The sequence below is a fragment of the Cnephaeus nilssonii genome (genome assembly GCF_951640355.1).
Source record: "Cnephaeus nilssonii genome assembly, chromosome: 23".
NCBI lineage: Eukaryota > Metazoa > Chordata > Mammalia > Chiroptera > Vespertilionidae > Cnephaeus > Cnephaeus nilssonii.
Window position 1 is genome coordinate 1,910,634 of NC_137094.1, and position 19,521 is coordinate 1,930,154.

A 19,521-nucleotide genomic window follows, 5' to 3' on the forward strand; every position below is an offset into this window, starting at 1 on the left:
GAAAATATCAATACCAGATTAAATTGCTATTTTTTGTCAAAGAGCCCTAAAAAGCTTGCTTTAGCATTAACCTTTTATGTGGTCAAGTGCATTGCCTAATTGAGATTACCTAAACACTATGGGGAAAAAGGGCAGTATGTCCATAAACCAAGAAATAATTTGGTTGTAATGTATCATAAAATAAAGAAACCCCACACATCTGTACAATGAACATTATGTATCACACATCCACCCACACCGGAGTATACCTGTGTGCATGTACAGGCACACGTAGAGGCAAGGGCACACACCCAGTTATAAAACAAAGCCTAATGAGGTGCTGCTTCCAGTTCAATATTCAGCTTTGCATTTTTTTCTTTCTTCATCACATGGCTAGCTTTTTGTCACCTTCTCATTCTTGAAGACAGTCTGGAGAAGATCATTCCTCATGGTCTCCTCTTCCTTCCTCAAGTGTAACAAAATCTGCTGCTGGTGTTTTATGTAAAGCCTAGAGGCCCGATGTGTGAAATCTGTGCAAGGGTCGGCCTTCGTACCCCCGGCTGCTGTCTCGCAGCCCTGGCCACCACTTCGACTGCATAGGCCCTTGCAGCCTGGCTTCATCTGGAAATTCATCTGGAAGGTCGTTCGGAAGGACGTCTGGATGGTTGTTCTGCTGTTCGGCCGTTTGGTCGATTTGCTTATTATGCTTTTATTATTATAAAGACTAGAGGCCCAGTGCATGTCTTCGTGCATGAGTGGGGTCCCACAGGCCCGCCCTGATCAGGGCTGATCAGCTGGGCTGGCCAGGGGGTGGGGCCATGGGTGGTTGGCTAGCCACCCACGTCCTGGTTGAACTCTGGGTTGAGGGGACAATTTGCATATTAGCCTTTTGCTATATAGGATAATTGACCTTTTTTGGAACTTTTGTTGGGATCAGCAACTGGGTCCTTTAATACATTATCCCCAAGGCCATTGGTTACAACATAACTACAGTTAAAGGAACAATTCCAGAGATTTCTTGTTAATTTTTGTAGCAAAGCTCCACCAGAATCGAAGGCAACATTTTCAATACTCCATTTGTTTTGTTTCAGGACTTCTACAATCTCTTATAAAGTATTAATATGTATTCCATCCCCTTGAATAACTTGAAGATATGGTGGCAGCAAATTGTAGCCCTTTGGGTTCTTAGTAATAGGGGATTTCTTACTTAAAGTATCCAAAACCTTTAATACAGTGTCAAGGGGATTTACAGAATTAGGTCTGATTATTAGTGGTGCCTCTGAACTTCTTGATGCTATTAAATGTCTTAGATCTTCACCCCATATTTTACCACACCCATTATAAATGTCATAACTATCGCTGACCACAGATACAGGCACTGATGAAAACTGTGTTACTATATGTTCAAAAGTAACATCTTTTTCATGGTCTTTCCCCCAAGCTGTTATGGTACTATGTTCTGCTGCTGGAATAAAATAGGCTGGAATAGGATCTCTTGTTCCCAGTATGTATTATTGATTTCAGAGAAGAAGGGAGAGAGATAGAAACATCAATTATGAGAGAGAGTCATTGATTGGATGCCTCATACAAGCACCCAGGCTTGTGCCCTTGGCAGGAATCAAACCTGGGACCCTGTGGTCCACAGGCCAATGCTCTATCCACTGAGCAAAACCAGCTAGGGCACAGTATTTTTTAATTAAAGCAATTCCTGTTACTCTATCCATTCCTTTGAAGTTAACCAAATAAGCAGAGCTTCTATGCCAGCAGTCTCTTGGGAAGAGATTTTCTGTAGCCAAAATACAAGCAACTTGTATTCCAGACCAACTAAGTTACCAGATGTTTCTAACAAATATTTGGTCAATATTTTCTTCAGCTCTCTAGAATTTGTGGCCACGGCGATTGGATACCAGGACTGAACAAGAATAGTCTCAACCCAATTTGTAAGCCAATTACACTCTGGATCTGTGTTTTCCACTGTGAAGAGGACATTTCCTCTGGGAATGACAGAGCCCTCAGGGACAGCTTTTACTTCTACTGGAAGATGCCCATGGTATTTCTCAAGAATGCAATTCCATCCTTTTCATTAAATGCATCATCTGGGAAATGCTCTATGGACACCTCTTTGGCTTCCTGGATCTTCTCTTTGGTCACTACTTTATCTTTTAAGTACTTATTAAGAAGGTACTGCAACCCATAAAATACTGTTTCCTTGCATTTCACCTTCCTTATTTTGGAGTTTCTGTCTTCTTTTCACTGCATTCAGAGTAGAAATAATCTTTGCTTGTGTTGGGTGGGTATTGTTTATAGTGAGTAACCTTGTAGGAGTCGGTGGCCAGGAGGATGTTGAACTTGGCTTCTGCCTCAGCATTCACCTCTGGCCGGATAAAAGGGGCTGCCTGACACTTCTGCGAGGAGGGAGGAAAAATGGGCTTTACTTTGCTCTGTCCCTTAAGTCACTGCTGGTCAGAAGGAGAGGTGAGGGGGAAAAGGAGCTTAGAGGCAGGGCCTGACGAGGGCCAGTGGCTTGAGGTGACAGGGGTGGCAGGGGCTAAGGCACATGCAGCTGGCAGTAGGATGGCCTCACCTGAGCTCCCTGGCCTAATTTTTAGTGACCAAATGCATTGATGATAAATATTTGGACCAATGGATTTTGATGTAAGAGTTGGAAACATTCATAACATTTTTTCAGGTTTTACATGGCTGCTAATCTTTAAAAAAACTACCACTTGTTATGTTTTAGTGTGTTATCAAAGAATATCCACAATGATCTGAAAAGGCTATATAAGCTCTTCTGTTTTTCAACTATGCATATGTGGGATGTGGCAGAATTTTCTTTATCTACTCAAACACAACAGAAAATTACAAAAGATTGAGTACAGAAGTGGATATGTGAGAATCCACTATCTTCTATTAAGGCAGACATTACAGAGGTTTGTAGGAAAAATGTCACCTTTTTCAATGTGGCACATGTTAGGGTTTTTGGCCAGTGATGCAGACTGTGAAAGAATTCACAACTAAAAGAAGTAGTTTTTACTTTTCCCAAAGAGAAAGAGCCCTTGTATTATTAATCAATACATAAGCAAAGAACAAACACTTCCCTCCTTAACCCCTCCCCCCTTTTAAAGCCTTGTCTGCTGTTGCTAGGTGACAAGGAAGGGTTTGGGCTGAAATTGAGCATTCATTACGGGCATTGTCCATTGATCCTTCAGGAGACAGTCCAGATAGATGTCTTAGGGAGGTGTCTTATCAGTATTTTCCCTAAAGCATAGGAACCTCCATCTTGTATAAAACTGCTGTTTGAAACTCTCTGCTATTGTTAGATAGTCCCTTAGTACTGTAAACTCTGTCATAAACTCTGTCACTTTAAGGCAGTCTCTTTCTATAAAATGACTTTGTTTTTAGTTCAAATAATAGAAAATGATAAACTTAATTGTGTGACCTTGCAAGTTAGCCATCAAATATAATAGACTAATATAGACTAATACTGATAATAATTCCCATATTCTTATGACAAGTACTAACTCATTATGTATTCAAGGTTACAATTGTCTGTAACAATAACTCACATAGAGCACTTTGTAATATCTGCAAACAAAGAAGCTCAAAAAGTATAAATATGGGAGACTTCCTGTGTGTGTTGCTCAGAGATTTGGAAGAGACACCTCCCTCTGGGCCACCTGAAATAATCGACTCCTAAGTAATTGGCTCATTAAGGCGTCTGTATCTCATTTGCTGACTTATGATACAACATCCCCAAGTCTATAAAACATGCTTAGAGTAAAAGTTATAAAGTGTTCAAAGGCAGCTTGTTTGAAGGAGAGGGGAAAGGGAACTTTTTAGTAATTATCCCTGTGTTATGAACCAGCAGGGAGGAGATGTATGCAAGAATGTAGCCTTGAGAGTAACTTGTCTTGCAGTTTGAACAGAGGGGTTGTTTGAATCAGAGGAGCTACAATCTTGGGGATTAATTACAAGGATGCTTCTCATAAATTGTGGAAAGCTACAGTGTTACAGAAGACCAGAGAAAAACCAAGACACGCTTAGAGAAAGAGAGTTACATTTTATTATGTGCAGGGCCAGAGAAAAATGTGCCTTTCAAATTCTGGGGCCCCCACATGGAGGAAACTTTTTCTATTTATATGTTTTCTAGCTCTTTTGTCTCACAAATTTGAAATGAGACTTCCAGGCCTTCTAAGAAAGAAGGCTTGCATGCTGGGAAGGGGCCATAAGACCATATCTCAAGGCCTGGCCTGGTGTCAGCACTGACAACTCTGTCTGAGGCATAGTTCATGGCCTCTCTGAAATGGGAGTAGTCTTATTTTCCTTATTATTTAAGCAAGCAAGCATTTACAGAAGCCAAAATAGCAGGGTTAAAATTTCAAGCAGCAGTTTTTATATAAGATGGATGCTTCAACAGCAAAGGAAAAGAAAGATTGTTTTTTTCTGTCCTGACAGTACCTATTCAACATTATTTTCTGTCCTTACAGTACATATACAATATTATAGCTGAATATTACTCAGCCACAAGAAAAGATGAAATACTTACATTTTCAACAACATGGATGGATCTTGCCAATATCATGCTAAGTGAAATAAGTCATATGGAAACCTCAATAACTGTATGATTCCACTTACATGTTGGATATAAGCTGAAAACAACAAATAAACAAAGAAGACAAACAGAAACTCATAGACACAGACAATAGTAAGGTGCTTACCAGATGGAAAGGGGAGCTGGGGAAGTAGAAACAGGTAGAGGGGTTAAAATGTGTGGTGACAGAACGAGATAACTTTGGGTGGTGACCACAATGAGGAATGCAGATGACCTATTATAGAATTGTACACTTGAAACATATACATTTATTGACCAGTGTCAACCCAATAAATATGATAAAAATATTTAAGTGCCATCTTTTTCAATGTTTTTATTTTTCAAATATAATTATTTTTTTCATTAAAGTAGTAATCATGCCCTAGCCAGTTTTGCTCAGTGGATAGAGCGTCGGCCTGCGGACTGAAAGGTCCCAGGTTTGATTCCGGTCAAGGGCATGTACCTTGGTTTCAGACACATCCCCAGTAGGAGATGTGCAAGAGGCAGATGATCGATGTTTCTCTCTCATCGATGTTTCTGACTCTCTGTCGCTCTCCGTTTCTCTCTCTAAAAAATCAATATAATATATTAAAAAGAAAAAAGTCAGATTATTATAAAAAAATAAAATAAAATAGTAATCATGTTAACACAATAGTTTTATAATAAATTTAAATGAATTACTAAAATAATTTAAAAAGTTTTCATTTTTGCTTTTAGTATGCTAAGTATCAGTAGAAATGATTGATGTAAAAAATATCTATTGGGTATTCTGAATAATTCTTTTTTTTCCCATTTTTTAAAATTACTTTATTGATTAAGGTATCACATATTTGTCCTCATCTCCCACATTCCCATCCCAAACCCCTCCCCACGCATGGCCCCACCCCCATGTTGTCTGTGATCACTGGTTAGGCTCATGTACAATCACACAAGTCCTTTGGTTGATCTATCTCCCTTATTCCCACCCTCCCCTACCTTCCCTCTGAGGTCTGACAGTCGCATTGATGCTGTTCTTGTTCATCAGTCTATGTTGTTCATCATTTCCCCTAGATTAGTGAGCTCATGTGATACTAGAAATACACTTATAGGAACAAAAAAATGAGACAAGCAATAATGGTTATGCTGAGAGGCGAACGAATCAGTCTATAGTGAATTTATTTCTGGGCCAACAGTTCTTTTGAGTCCCAAATTCTATGCCCAACAGTTCCTTATGTGTACATAACAGCAATGATATTTCAGTTCTGGATGGTGGGCAAATGGTGGTAATGCAGGTCCCACCCTCTCTGGTTTGGTCCTGGGCAACCTGCAGTGATGCACAGCTGCTGACTGCTAGTATGGCAAGGCATCAACAGCGTCTTCCATCTCTGGACTGTTTCTCTTCTGTCTTCATGGCTGGAACACTCCTGTCAATTCCTTTCTGTTGCAGAAATCCACATGGTCTCGGAATTGTTTTCTGAAAATATACAAACATATTCTCGACCAAAAGTTAATAAAGGAATCTTTTCTATAAATTTGACTTGCGATCCTTTTTCATTTTTTGCTCAAACGATTTCCTTTGGCTTGTTTTGACACCATGTATGTTTTACCTGGGTGTCTTGCTGTTAGCATTACAAATGAAAGTTAATTTTCTAAAGTAAAAATTTTCTAGATGTAATTTACTTACAGGATATTTTTCCTTACATGATATTCTTCTACTATCTCCCCTTTTTTGGTTTAAATATTAGGAGGCTTTTGGAAATTTTATGCTGTAATCTTGATAGCTTTTAAATTTTACTTTTTTGCACTAAAATGTGACTGCTTTAGGTTCATTATAGGTTACACAATTTTACCATGAGATGAACTACCAATAAAAATTTTAGTTAAAACTTTAGGAACAGCTTTTCTGTCCAGTACAATTGATTTTTCTAGAATATTCGCTTATTTCGATTAGCCAATTTAAATTAGTCTGAAAACTTGACTACTATTTTACTGTCAAATATAATACTCTAACAACCATCTTATTTTACCCTGTAGATATTAATGGAAAGGATTATTTACCTTCTTGAGTAGGCCCTGAGCATTCCTGGTGCTAGGCTGGGTTTAGATATCAAAGACTCCAGTTCCCCGCATCATGGGTACAAGACATCTCCATCAAGTCTTGTTTCAGTGAGAGGGCAGCTGCTGTCGGCCAAGTCTCTGTTACCTGGGTCCCGATTTGAGCTGGGCATGGGAAGCTAAGCAGCCATGGGGGCAGGGGACCTCCCTCAGCAGGGGTGAGGGTTCAGGCCCCTGCAAACTTGGGGGGTGAAGGTCTGTGCCCCACCTCTGTTGACCACCAAGTTCTCTCCTGATGGCCCCTTTGCGACTGTGCCTGTCTTAGGTTGTTCCTTCCTTGAGGAATCTTACCCATCTCTGGCTAACCAGCCATCCTTCGGGGCCAAGCAGGGTGATGTGAGGTTTAGTTCTGTCTCCTTGGTCACCTACGTCCCCATGGCCTCCATGCTCAGCACCTGCCTTGGGATCCCCTCACCTGTTGGCAGGGTCCCAGCACTGATCACATATCTTATAGAACCCAGGTTTCTTCTCCAGGTAGGCCCAGCTCATCCCACTGGGTGAGAGACAGATCCATGGTACCAGCCATCATGAGGCTTCAACCTTGGCATGAACAGAAAGCTCAGGCAACAGCTGTGGACAATTGGATTGTGAGAAGAGGGTCCCTCTTGGCCAAAAGGGCAAGAGGGGCCAATATAGAATTCTCAGGTGCCTTCCCAGGGGGCCCTCTACACAATGGAAGGGATTAAACCCTTTCATGTCCTTTTTAAATTGATGCCAGACATTCAAAGAATTAGTTTGTAAATTTGTTTGGGTTAATTATATATTATGCTGTTGTAATTCTAAAATATCTACAGATGTGTTACCTTTGTCTCCAAGCACCAAAAATATTATTTTTTATTGATACCTAAGGGTGCGAGGTACTATTATAGGTAGTGGGGATAACACAAATCTGGGGGAAAAAAATTATAATGACATTATAGAATAATATCATGTAAGGATATTCTTTGCTCTAGGCCAATGCAATTCCATTTCAAACTGGCTGACAATTTCTTTTTGTATAGATAGGTCTTAGTTACATTTTCTGCACCTCTCCCAGGAGCAAGTAGTGATAGTCCCTTTCTTTGTTATCCACACAAGCCAGAAACCTCTCTTTAATTTTACAAACAAAGGAGCAATGGTTTGATTTGGTGTAATACAAAAGGGAAGCTGGTTGGAGACCCCTGTGTAATTATACTTCCTTGCCCCAACCATGGTCCTCCTGGATGACCAAGGTGTTTGGTATTATTGGTGACTACATTAGGAGGTGGATCATCCCTCGTAAGGGCCCTTACCCATGAAGAGTCAGGAACATAAGTCCAAAACACTTCCCCATTTGCCCCAGGTAATCTTACAGTACAGCTGGTGACTGCTAGCATGGCAAGAAAGATGTTCTCAGGCATCCTTGGGGTTCTGGTTACCTCACAATTTCTTTTTTAATTTCTTTAATTTTTTATTTTTATTATTATTTTTTATATGTGTCCTTATTCCCCCATTACGCCCCATCCCCAATTCGTGCCCAACCCCCCTGTTGTCTGTGTCCATTGATTAGGCTTATTGCATGTACACAAGTCCCTTGGTTGATCTCTCCCCCTTTCTCCCACCGACCCCCTCCTTCCCTGAGGTTTGAGGTTCTGATCAATGTTTCTCAGTCTCTAGATCTGTTCTTGTTCATCAGTCTATGCCGTTCATTATATTCCACAAATGAGTGAGATCATGTGATATTTATCTTTATCTGCCTGGCTTATTTCACTTAGCATAATGCTCTCCATCTCTATCCATGTTGTTGCAAATGGTAGGAACTCCTTCTTTTTTACCGCAGCATAGTATCTCTTTGTGAAGATGTACCACAGTTTTTTAATCCATTCATCTGCTGAAGGGCATTTGGGCTGTTTCCAAATCTTAGCTATGGTGAATTGTGCTGCTATGAACATAGGGGTACATATAACCTTTCTGATTCATGGTTCTAGTTTCTTGGGATATATTCCTAGGTGTGGGATCACTGGGTCAAATGGGAGTTCCATTTTTAGTTTTTTGAGGAAATTCCATACTGTTCTCCACAGTTGCTGTACCAGTCTGCATTCCCACCAGCAGTGCAAAAGAGTTCCTTTTTCTCCACCTCCTCGCCAACACTTGTTTCTTGATTTGTTGATGATAGCCATTCTGACAGGTGTGAGATGGTACCGCATAGTTGTTTTGATTTGCATCTCTCTGATGATTAGTGACTTTGAGCAGGTTTTCATATGTCTCTTGACCTTCCTTCTGTCTTCTTTTGAAAAGTGTCTATTTAGATCCATTGCCCATTTTTTGAATGGGTTGATTATCTTCTTTTTGTTAAGTTGTATGAGTTCTCTATAAATGTTGGAGATTAAACCTTTATCAATATCATTGGCAAATATGTTCTTCCATGTAGTGGGCTTTCTTGTTGTTTTATTGATGGTTCCCTTTGCTGTGCAAAGCTTTTTATTTTGATGTTGTCCCAGTTGTTTATTTTCTCTTTAGCTTCCATTGCCCTAGGAGCAGTATCAGTGAAGAAGTTCTTTCGGCATATGTCTGAGATTTCTCTGCCTGTGGATTTCTCTAGTATTTTTATGGTTTCCAGTCTTATGTTTAAGTCCTTTATCCATTTTGAGTTTATTTTGTGTATGGTGAAAGTTGATGATCTAGTTTCATTTTGTTGCATGTCCAATTTTCCCAACACCATTTGTTGAAGAGACTGTCTTGACTCCATTGTATGTTCATGCCTCCTTGTCAAATATTAATTGGGCATAGTGGTTTGAGTTAATTTCTGGGTTCTCCATTCTGTTCCATTGATCTATGTGTCTGTTCTTGTGCCAGTACCAGGGTGTTTTAAGAACAGTGGCTTTGTAATACAGCTTAAATCTGGTATTGAGATCACACCTACTTTGTTCTTCTTTCTCAGGATTGCTGCAGCTGTTCGGGGTCTTTTTTTATTCCAGATGAATTTTTGGAGAGTTCTTTCTAGGTCTGTGAAATATGCCATTGGTATTTTAATGAGAAGTGCATTGAATGTATAGATTGCTTTGGGTAGTATGGACATTTTGATTATGTTGATTCTATCAATCCATGAACATGGTATGTTCTTGCATCTGTTTATGTCTTCCTCTATCCCTTTTTTCAGTGTTGTGTAGTTTTCCATGTATAGGTCTTTTACTTCTTTAGTTAAGTTTATTCCTAGGTATCTTAATTTTTTTTGGTGCAATGATAAATGGGATTGCTTTTTTAGTCTCTCTTTCTGTAAGTTCACTGTTGGTGTATAGAAATGCCATAGATTTCTTGGCGTTAATTTTGTATCCTGCTACAGTGCCGAATTCATTTATTAAGTCTAATAATTTTTTGATGGAGTCTTTAGGGTTTTCTATAGATCGTATCATGTCATCTGCAAATAAGGACAGTTTTACTTCTTCTTTACAAATTTGAATGCCTTTTATTTCTTCTTCTTGTCTGATTGCAATGGCTAGTACTTCCAGCACTATGTTGAACAGGAGTGGTGAGAGTGGGCATCCCTGTCTTTTTCCTGTTCTTAGGGGAAATGGTTTTAGTTTTTGCCCATTAAGTATGATGTTGGCTGTAGGTTTGTCATATATAGCTTTTATTATGTTGATGTATGATCCTTCTATTCACACTTTGCTGAGAGTTTTTATCAAGAAAGGGTGTTGGATTTTTTCAAATGCTTTTTCTGCATCAATTGATATGACTATATGATTTTTATCTCTCAATTTGTTTATGTGATGTATCACGTTTATTAATTTGCGAATATTGTCCCATCCTTGAATCCCTGGGATAAATCCTACTTGGTCATGGTGTATGATCTTTCTGATGTACTGCTGGATCCAATTTGCAAGAATTTTGTTGAGGATTTTGGCATCTATGTTCATGAGGGATATTGGCTTGTAATTCTCTTTCATTGCATAGTCTTTATCTGGTTTTGATATTAGGGTGATGCTGGCTTCATAGAAGGAGCTTGGAAGTGTTCCTTCCTCTTGAATTTTTTGGAATAGTCTGAGGAGGATAGGTTTTAGTTTTTCCTTGAATGTTTGGTAAAATTCCCCTGTGAAGCCATCTGGCCCCAGTCTTTTGTTTTCTGGAAGCTTTTTGATGACTGCTTCAATTTTTCCAGAGTTATCAGCCTATTGAGATTTTTAGAATCTTCCTGAGTAAGTTTTGGAAGGTTGTATTTTTCTAGGAATGCGTCCATTTCCTCCAGGTTGTCTAGTTTGTTAGAATAGAGTTGTTCATATTATTTTTTAACAATCTTTTGTATTTCGGTGGGTTCTGTTGTTATTTCACCTCTTTCATTTCTGATTTTGTTTATTTGGGTCCTCTCTCTTTGCTTCTTGGTGAGCCTAGCTAGAGGTTCATCAATCTTGTTTATCCTTTCGAAGAACCAACTCTTGGTTTTGTTGATCTTTTGAATTGTGTTTGTTTTTTGTTTTTTTGTCACTATGTCATTCATTTCTGCTCTGATCTTTATTATTTCCTTTCTGCTGCTCAATGTGGGCTTTTCTTGTTGCTCTCTTTCTAATCTTTCTAATTTTGAGTTGTTGAGTTAGATGATTTATTACCATTTTTCTTGTTTTTTGAGGTAGGCCTCTAGAGCTATAAACTTCCCTCTCAGGACTGCTTTCATTGTGTCCCATAGAATTTGCAATGTTGTGTTATTATTGTCATTAGTCTCCAGGATGTTTTTAATTTCTTCTTTGATCTCATTGATAACCCAATCATTATTTAGTAGCATGATATTCAGCCTCCAAGTGTTTTGGTTTTTTTGGAATGTTTTTATTGTAGTTTATTTCTAATATTATGCCATTGTGGTCTGAGAAAATGCTTGATAGGATTTCAATCATTTTGAGTTTGGGGAGACTTTGCTTGTGACCCAATATGTGGTCTATTTTTGAAAATGGCCCATGTGCACTTGAGAAGAATGTATATTCCGTGGTTTTGAGGTGAAATGCTTTGAAGATGTCCATTAGGCCCATTTGATCTAGTGTGTCATTTAGAATTGCTGTTTCTTTGCTGACTTTTTGCCTAGAGGATTTATCCAGTGATGTCAGTGGTGTATTAAATTCCCCTACTATGATTGTATTGTTGTCGATCTCTCCCTTGATATCTTCCAGGAGATTTTTAATGTATTTTGGTGTTCCTGCATTGGGTTCATATATGTTTACTAGAGTTATATCTTCTTGTTGAATTGCTCCCTTTAGTATTATGTAGTGGCCTTCCTTATCTCTTATTATGGTCTTTACTTTGAGGTCTGTTTTATCAGCAATAAGTATCGCAATCCCAGCTTTTCTCTCATTTCCATTTGCCTGAAAAATGTTTTTCCATCCCTTCACTCTCAGTCTGTGTGAATCCTTTGCTCTGAGGTGGGTCTCTTATAGACAGCAAATATATGGGTCATTTTTTCTTATCCATTCAGCTACCCTATCTCTTTTGATTGGTGCAAGTAATCCATTTACATTTAATGTTATTATTGACAAGTACATGTTTGTTGTCATATTTTTCCTTAGTGTTTGTGTTTCTTCTTGCCTTTCTCTTTCTTCTTTTTACAGCAGTCCCTTTTATCATTTCTTACATTGCTGGCTTGGTAGTGATAAACTCTCTTAGCCCTTTTTTGTCTGTGAAGCTCCTGATTCCACCTTCAATTTTGAATGATAGCCTTGCTGGGTGTAATATTCTTGAATTCAGACCATTGCTTTGCATCACTTTGTATATTTCATTCCATTCCCTTCTGGCCTGGTGTGTTTCTGTTGAGAAATCAGTTGATATTCCAATAGGAGATCCCTTGGAGGTAACTTTATGTCTCTCTCTGGCAGCCTTTAAGATTCTTACTTTGTTATTAGTGTTCACCAATTTAATTATGATGTGTCTTGGTGTCGGTCTTTTGGGGTTCAACTTGTTTGGGACTCTATGTACTTCTTGAACTTGCATGTTTTTTTTCTTGCCAATATCAGAATAGTTTTCTGTCATTATTTCTTCAAACACGTTTTCTATCCCTTGCTTCTCTTCCTCTCCTTCTGGTATCCATATTAAGCAAATATTGTTTCACTTTGTGTTGTCTCAAAGCTCCCTTAGGCTCTCCTCTTGCTTTTTAAGTCTTCTTTCAAGTTGCTGCTGTGTTTGTGTGTTTTTTCCTACCTTGTCTTCTAATTTGCTGATGCAGTCCTCAGTCTCTTCTAGTCTACTGTTTAAGCCTTCCATTGTGTTCTTTATTGCAGCTATGTCATTGTTCATCTCCTCTTGGTTCTTTTTCATGCTGGCCTCAATCTCTTTCAGTTCCTTAAATTCTCATTGAGTTGTGTGTACTTGTCATCCATCCGTTTAAACATCCATATGTATTAAACATCCTTTAGTAACAACGATTAATCTGAATTCTTTCGCTGATAAGCTGCTAGCCTCAATTTCATTTAACTCCCTTTCTGGTGATTCCTCTTTTTCTTTCCTTTGGGGATTGCTTTTTTGTCTTCCCATGTTTTCCTGTGAAGTTTTAGTTGTAGATCCACTTGCTTTGCTACCCAGGTTCTTTTGGGGATGGTGTTACTGGTGTAATCTCTCAGTTCTCCTGGGCTTGGTAATCTAGTGTAGCTCCCTACTTGAGCTATTTGGGTTCTCTTGATGTAGGCCTGCAAACTTGAGAGGCACAACTGTAGTGTCTAGAAGTCAGCATCTATGGAGGGGAGTGTCCCAGTTTTTGCTGTCTTGCACCCTTAGTTTAAATCACATGTGTCCAGCGGGAACTCACAGTGGCACCCAGGAACCATCTGTTGGGAGAGCTCACAGTGGCTCCCTGAGTGTAGATTGGCTCAGGGTGCCTGCCTGTTGGAAATTCGCTTCTGTGGAGGTGTGTATGCAGGTGCAGAGCTCTGATGCGCTCTGAGGGGTCCTGGCACTGAGGTTGAGCAGCTAGGGTGAATGTGGGCAGTTATTCAGGAAGAGGGGTTTCAGAATTTCTGCTGTGGGGCAGGGTGTCCTTGTCTGTACAGAATCACACCCAGAAGGGGCTGAAAGCAGCTCCCCAGAGGACCCTGTGGATATATGGGCTCAGGCTGCCTGCCCTTTGGAAACGTGCACGTCTGTGGTGGTGAGATTGCTGGCACTGAGTTCTGACACACTTTGAGGGGCCCTGGCACTGAAGTTACCCTGCTGCGGTGTCTGTGCAGGTGTCCAGGAAGAGTGAATTCAGAATTTCTACTGCCAGGGGCAGTCTGTCTGTTTGTCTAAGATCACACCGAGCCAGTTCTCACAGTAGCTCCCACAAGTGCCCTGTGGATAGATGGGCTTTGGAAGTGCAAGCACGAACTTTGGAAGTGCCTGCCCTTTGGAAGTGCATGCACGAACTGGTGGTGCATTTGCCTGCGCAGAGCTCTGACATGCTTTGAGTGGCCCTGGTACTGAAGTTAAATAGCTAAGGTGTATGTGGGAAGTTATTCAGGAGAAAGGAGTTCAGAGTTTCTGCTGTGGGGCAGCGCGTCCTTGTCTGTACAGAATCACACCCATCAGGGCCTCAAAGCAGCTCCCCAGAGGACCCTGTGGATATATGGGCTCAGGGTGCCTTCCCTTGTCTGTGGCCATGAGTTTGCCGGCTTTGGAACTGGTGGTGCCTTTGCCTGCGCAGAGCTCTGATGCACTCTGAGGGGCCCTGGCACTGAAGTTGCACAGCGGGGGTGTTCGTTGGCATTTATTTAGGAAGAGGCAGTTCAGAAATACTACGGCAGGGCTGCACGCCCTTGTCTGTGCAGAATCACACACTTGGGGGCTCTCAGTGGTTCCCAAGCACTGCCTGGGTAGTGGAGTGCCTGGGTGTCCAGGGGGCTAGGAACGCAGCGAATCCTGAATTCTGGTGCTGGGGAAGGGGAGGTTGTACTTACTGCTGTCAGGCGGTGCACCTTTGGAGGTGAAGGTCCCAGGGTCCATGTGTCTGAAGCTGGGGTGGCAGGTCTTCCACCAGAGTGGTTGTAATGTCCTGGTTTGCTTCGGAGACCAGACTGGTTGGTGACGAGGCTAGGATTCTAGTCTCAAGATGTTCTGTTCTTCAAGATGGCATGGTCTCTGTGCCACTGGTGTCCTCCTCAGAGTGTTTGCAGTGGCTGTGGGATTTTTCCGTCTAAGACTGCCCAGATTGGAACCCCCCTGGAAGAACTGCAGGGTCTAACTGTCCCTATTTCACTCACACACACACCCACACACGTCCACACACACCTCTATCACTCCTTCACTTGATCACACACTCTCCCTCCCTACCTTTCTGCCGGTCACCATCTTTTCCCCCTCTGAATAATTCTTAATAGTGCAAAGAGATTGTGATGATGGTCTAGACCAGTGATGGTGAACCTATGACACGCGTGTCAGCACTGACACACGTAGCCATTTTTGATGACACGCGGCCACTGAGGCGGCCGCATGCCGGGGATGAAACATTTGCTGCTCTTGAGGATGAAACATTAGCAACTAGAGTCTTTCATCCTCCCCTATTAGACACTCTGTGCTGGAGGTCTGTAGGCCAAAACAACAGAAGTCTGGCACAGAGTGTCTAGTTCTGGGACTTCCAGTTAAGCCGGGATCTTTGCCCTCACTTCCGCCGGCAGAACAGGGAGCAGCGGAACACAGCAGGGGACACATCTCTGGGGGCCCTGCCATTACCAGTAACCAAATAAGAGTTAACCACAGCAACCATTATCTACTGTTCTGGGGTGTCATGGATTTCTAATCCATCATTACTGAGATAAGTGAGGGGGAGGCTGGGAGAGGCAAGGGTTTGTGGCGTGCTATGGGTGCCATTTCCCGCCATTAGAAATAGCGGCAGCCATTTTAATTCACATAAGGAACACCATCTTGCTCCATAGTGCAGACTCCATTTCACCACTATTACTGTTGTGCATCCTTGGTAACCCCTATTTCTGCTTATTAACCCTGCCCTTTCCTAAAAGACAGTTATATGCACCATTTTGTGGTTAGTTAGGCTAGTCAACCCCTAATTGCCTGCAGGACTAACAAGCTATCTATAATTCTATCTTCTGTCACTGACCCCCTGATGGAGAACCCAAAAAATAAAAAACTAAGGTTAAGTAAAGGAAGTGGTAGTAGCAGTGGCTGACCCTTTCAAGAGACATGGACCAAGATGTATGGTTTTATAGAAAAAATGGCAGATCATTTTGCGTTCTATGTACTGAAACGGTAGTAAGCAGAACATGGAATATAAATAGACATTTTGAAACTAATCACTCCCAGCTCTTGAAAAAAAGTGAGGATGAAAGGAAGGAATACATTTCCAGGCAGCTACACCTTTATAAGAGCCAATCTAATTCCATCCTTAAATTTATGAAAGGCTCTACAAATTTAACATCTGCAAGTTTGAGCATTGCTCACTCTATAGCTCAGCATGGAAAAGCGCTCAGTGAGGGAGAATTTATTAAAGAAACTCTCCTAAGATGTGCACCAGTTCTATTTCACGATATGCAGAATAAAGATGCAATTATTAAGAGAATATCTGAATTACCACTCAGTAGAAATATCATAAAAGACCGAATAATGAGACTGAACACAAACGTACAACATCAATTAAAGAGAGACATAAGGAAGTGTAAATATTTTTCAATCTCTCTTGATGAAACTACTGATGTCACATCACATGCTCAGTTGGCCATTATTGGTCGATATTCTGATGGTCTCACAATAAGAGAAGAGTTGATGAAGTTAGTATCAGTGTCAACAAGTAAATCAGGAAGCGAAATATGTAAGGTTGTTATACAAACATTTCGTGACCTAAGCATTGATATCTCTAAAGTTGGGTCAGTGATGACAGATGGGGCACCAAATATGGTGGGGAAAAAAGTCGGATTTGTCAAATTGTTTACAGAAGCTATTGGACATCCGATTGTGCCTTTTCATTGTATTATCCATCAGGAGGCTTTATGTGCCAAGGCAGGATTCACCGACTTAAACAACTTAATGTCAGTTGTTACAAAAATAGTTAATTTAATACCTGCTCGCCCCCTTCACAAGCGAGAATTTTTGGCACTTTTACTGGCGGTTGATTCCACCTAAAGTGGACTGCTGATGTACAATAATGTAAGATGATTGAGCCGAGGCAAAGTTCTTGAGCGCTTTGTGGAGTGCTTTGAAGAAATTAAGGTATTTCTTGACGATAAGGATCTGGGAAACTTTCCCAGCTTAATGATGATAAGTGGGTCAGCACCCTGATGTTTTTTACAGATCTCTCTGTTCATATTAATGAACTGAACTTAAAGTTACAAGGTTTTGGCAAAAGTATTGATGTTATGTTTGGATACATAAAAGCTTTTGAAAGTAAAGTTAAAATTTTCAAGCGAGATGTAGAAACTAAAACTTGTATTTTCCTCGAGTAACAAAGTATTTTGAGAAGGCCAGTGCAACTGTACAAAATGAAATGGAACTCTTGCATATGAAGTACCACCATGTTTTAGACTCGTTACTTGACCAGTTTAGTGATAGATTTAGTCAATTTAGAAGTCTAGAACAGACCATGAAAATAATTAAGTATCCTGATATAGTAGTTTGGAATTAAATGGTTTCCAATGGATGCAAATTGATGATTTGGAGATGCAACTTGCAGAATTTCAAGACAGTATCTGGGCTCAGGTGTTTGTCAACTTGAGGTCAAAGCTTGAGAATCTGGAAAGGTGCCGCTTGGAGAATCAAGAGGAGTGCCACTACGAACAGGAAATTTGGAGTGCCTGGAACCGACTACCAGACACTTTTAGCACCCTGAAAAATATAGCAATGGCTTTACTCACAATTTTTCCCTCTACATACTTTTGTGAGGCCTTATTCTCAGCATTAAATAATATCAAAACCAACAAAAGAAACAGATTGACAGATGAAGTTACTAGCGCTTGCTTGGGCCTGAAGTGTACAAAATATCAACCTTCAATTGAAGATTTAGCCAATGAAATTCAGCAACAAAAAAGTCACTAATAGGCAGGTTAGTTAAAGAATTCCCCTCCCCCTCACTTATCTTAGTTCACGGCACCCCACACAAGCTAAATAATATCAAGACCAACAAAAGAAACCGACTGACGGATGAACAAAGAAGTCACTAAGCAGGTAAGTTAAATATTTAGTTTTTGGTTTCTTAAATACAATTATATATAGCAATTATACATTTATGTTATTTAAACTATAAATATCGTGAAATAATGTTTTTTTCCTCAAAGTGACACACCACCTGAGTTATGTTCAGTTTTTTGGCGAAGTTTGACACACCAAGCTCAAAAAGTTGCCCATCACTGTCCTACTCACAACCATGCCCTGAAGCCTGTGAACCTATGAACAAAGACCTAAAAAGTTAAATTGACTACCTTGAGGAGGTAGGCGGAAGTCCCGCCCTAAACGAATGCCCAGAAACAAAATGCCCTTTAGCACTGCCCACATGAGTGCAGTTTCTTCTGGGTAATGCAGTTTTCTTAACCACCCAGGGGAGTACTAGCATCCCAGCCAATGACAGGTGAGTAAAGGTTTTGTGCCCCAGCAAGTGACGCCTGGGGAGGGACTAGATGGGACCAGAGGCCTGGCTAACTGGAGCAGACTAACAGATCTCCAAGGGGAAGAAGGTGGGGAGGAATGCAAGAGATCCTCCAAAGCATATACACAGAGGGGGAAATGGGAGACATCTATAATACTATCAACAATAAAAAAATATATGTATTTTTTTAAATTTTAAAATAATATGGCCTAGCTGTGTAGCTCAGTGGTTGAGCCTCGGCCTATGAACCAGTAGGCTATGGTACTTTTTATTTTATTCTTATTTTTTATTTTCCAAATTATTTATTATTTAAATTATTACATATAATATGACATATAACTCCTTTTTCCCCATTGAGCTCTGCCCAGTCACCCCCACACCTCAGCACATGCCCTTACCCCCCATAGTGTCTGTGTCCATTGGTTATGTTTATATGAATGCATATAAGTCCTTTGGCTGATCCCTTACCCACCCTGTCTCTCTTGAATTCCCTCTGAAGTTTGACACTGTCTGCTTGATGCTTTTATGTCTCTGAATTTATTTTTGTCCATCAGTTTATGCTGTTCATTATATTCCACAAATGATGAGATCATATGTTACTGGATCTTTTCCTGGTCAGGGAACATACATGGGTTGCAGGCTCAATTTCTGGTGTGTAGGTGGAGTCATGCATGAGGCAACTAATCAGCAATTCTGTCTCATCATGGATGTTTTTATCTCTCCCTCTCCATTACACTCTCTAAAATCAACAGAAATATATTAAAATAAGTATATACATATATGCATAGGCCATGGTCATAGACAATAATGTGGTGAGGGACTAGAAGAAGTGGGGGCAGGGTAGACGAAGAAAAGAGGGAGGAGTATGGGGAAAATTGGGAACAACTGTAATAGAGTCAACAATAAAAAATAATAGTGTGCACAACCAGTGGGGTTCCGTGGTTGGGCATTTACCCATCAACCAACATATTGATGGTTCGATTCCAGGTCAAGGCACATACCCAGGTTGTAGGCTCCATCCCAGAAAGGGGAATGCTAGAGTCAGCCTATCAATGATTGTCTCTCATCATTGATGTTTCTTCCTCTCCCTTTCTATCTCAAAAATCAATAAAGACGTTGAAAAAATGAACAGTGTTAAGATTGATTTGACTCAACAACAACAAAGTGATTGTGGGCCACCATGTTTTCTTTCAAGTCTTGTAAGCAAAATCATGCCTTGTTCTGTCTTTATACAGGATGTCCCAGGCATACCTTTTAGGTAACAGGAACCAGCCTGGAGCTGGTATGCCTCAGATTGGCTTATAGTGTTTGAGTTCTTGACTTCATGTAGAAAAGATTTCACAACAGGAGTTCAGAGATT

The 19,521-nt window shown here is 40.4% G+C and overlaps 1 pseudogene across 1 annotated transcript; it reads right to left on the reverse strand.

Moving 5' to 3' along the window:
- Window positions 1–308: 308 nt before the first annotated feature.
- LOC307094700 (nicotinamide phosphoribosyltransferase-like) lies at window positions 309–3,170 on the reverse strand (annotated as a pseudogene). Its single transcript has 4 exons — window positions 3,165–3,170; window positions 1,664–2,384; window positions 882–1,483; window positions 309–487 (listed from the first exon to the last, which is right to left on the reverse strand). The product of its transcript is annotated as a nicotinamide phosphoribosyltransferase-like (transcript).
- Window positions 3,171–19,521: the final 16,351 nt, after the last annotated feature.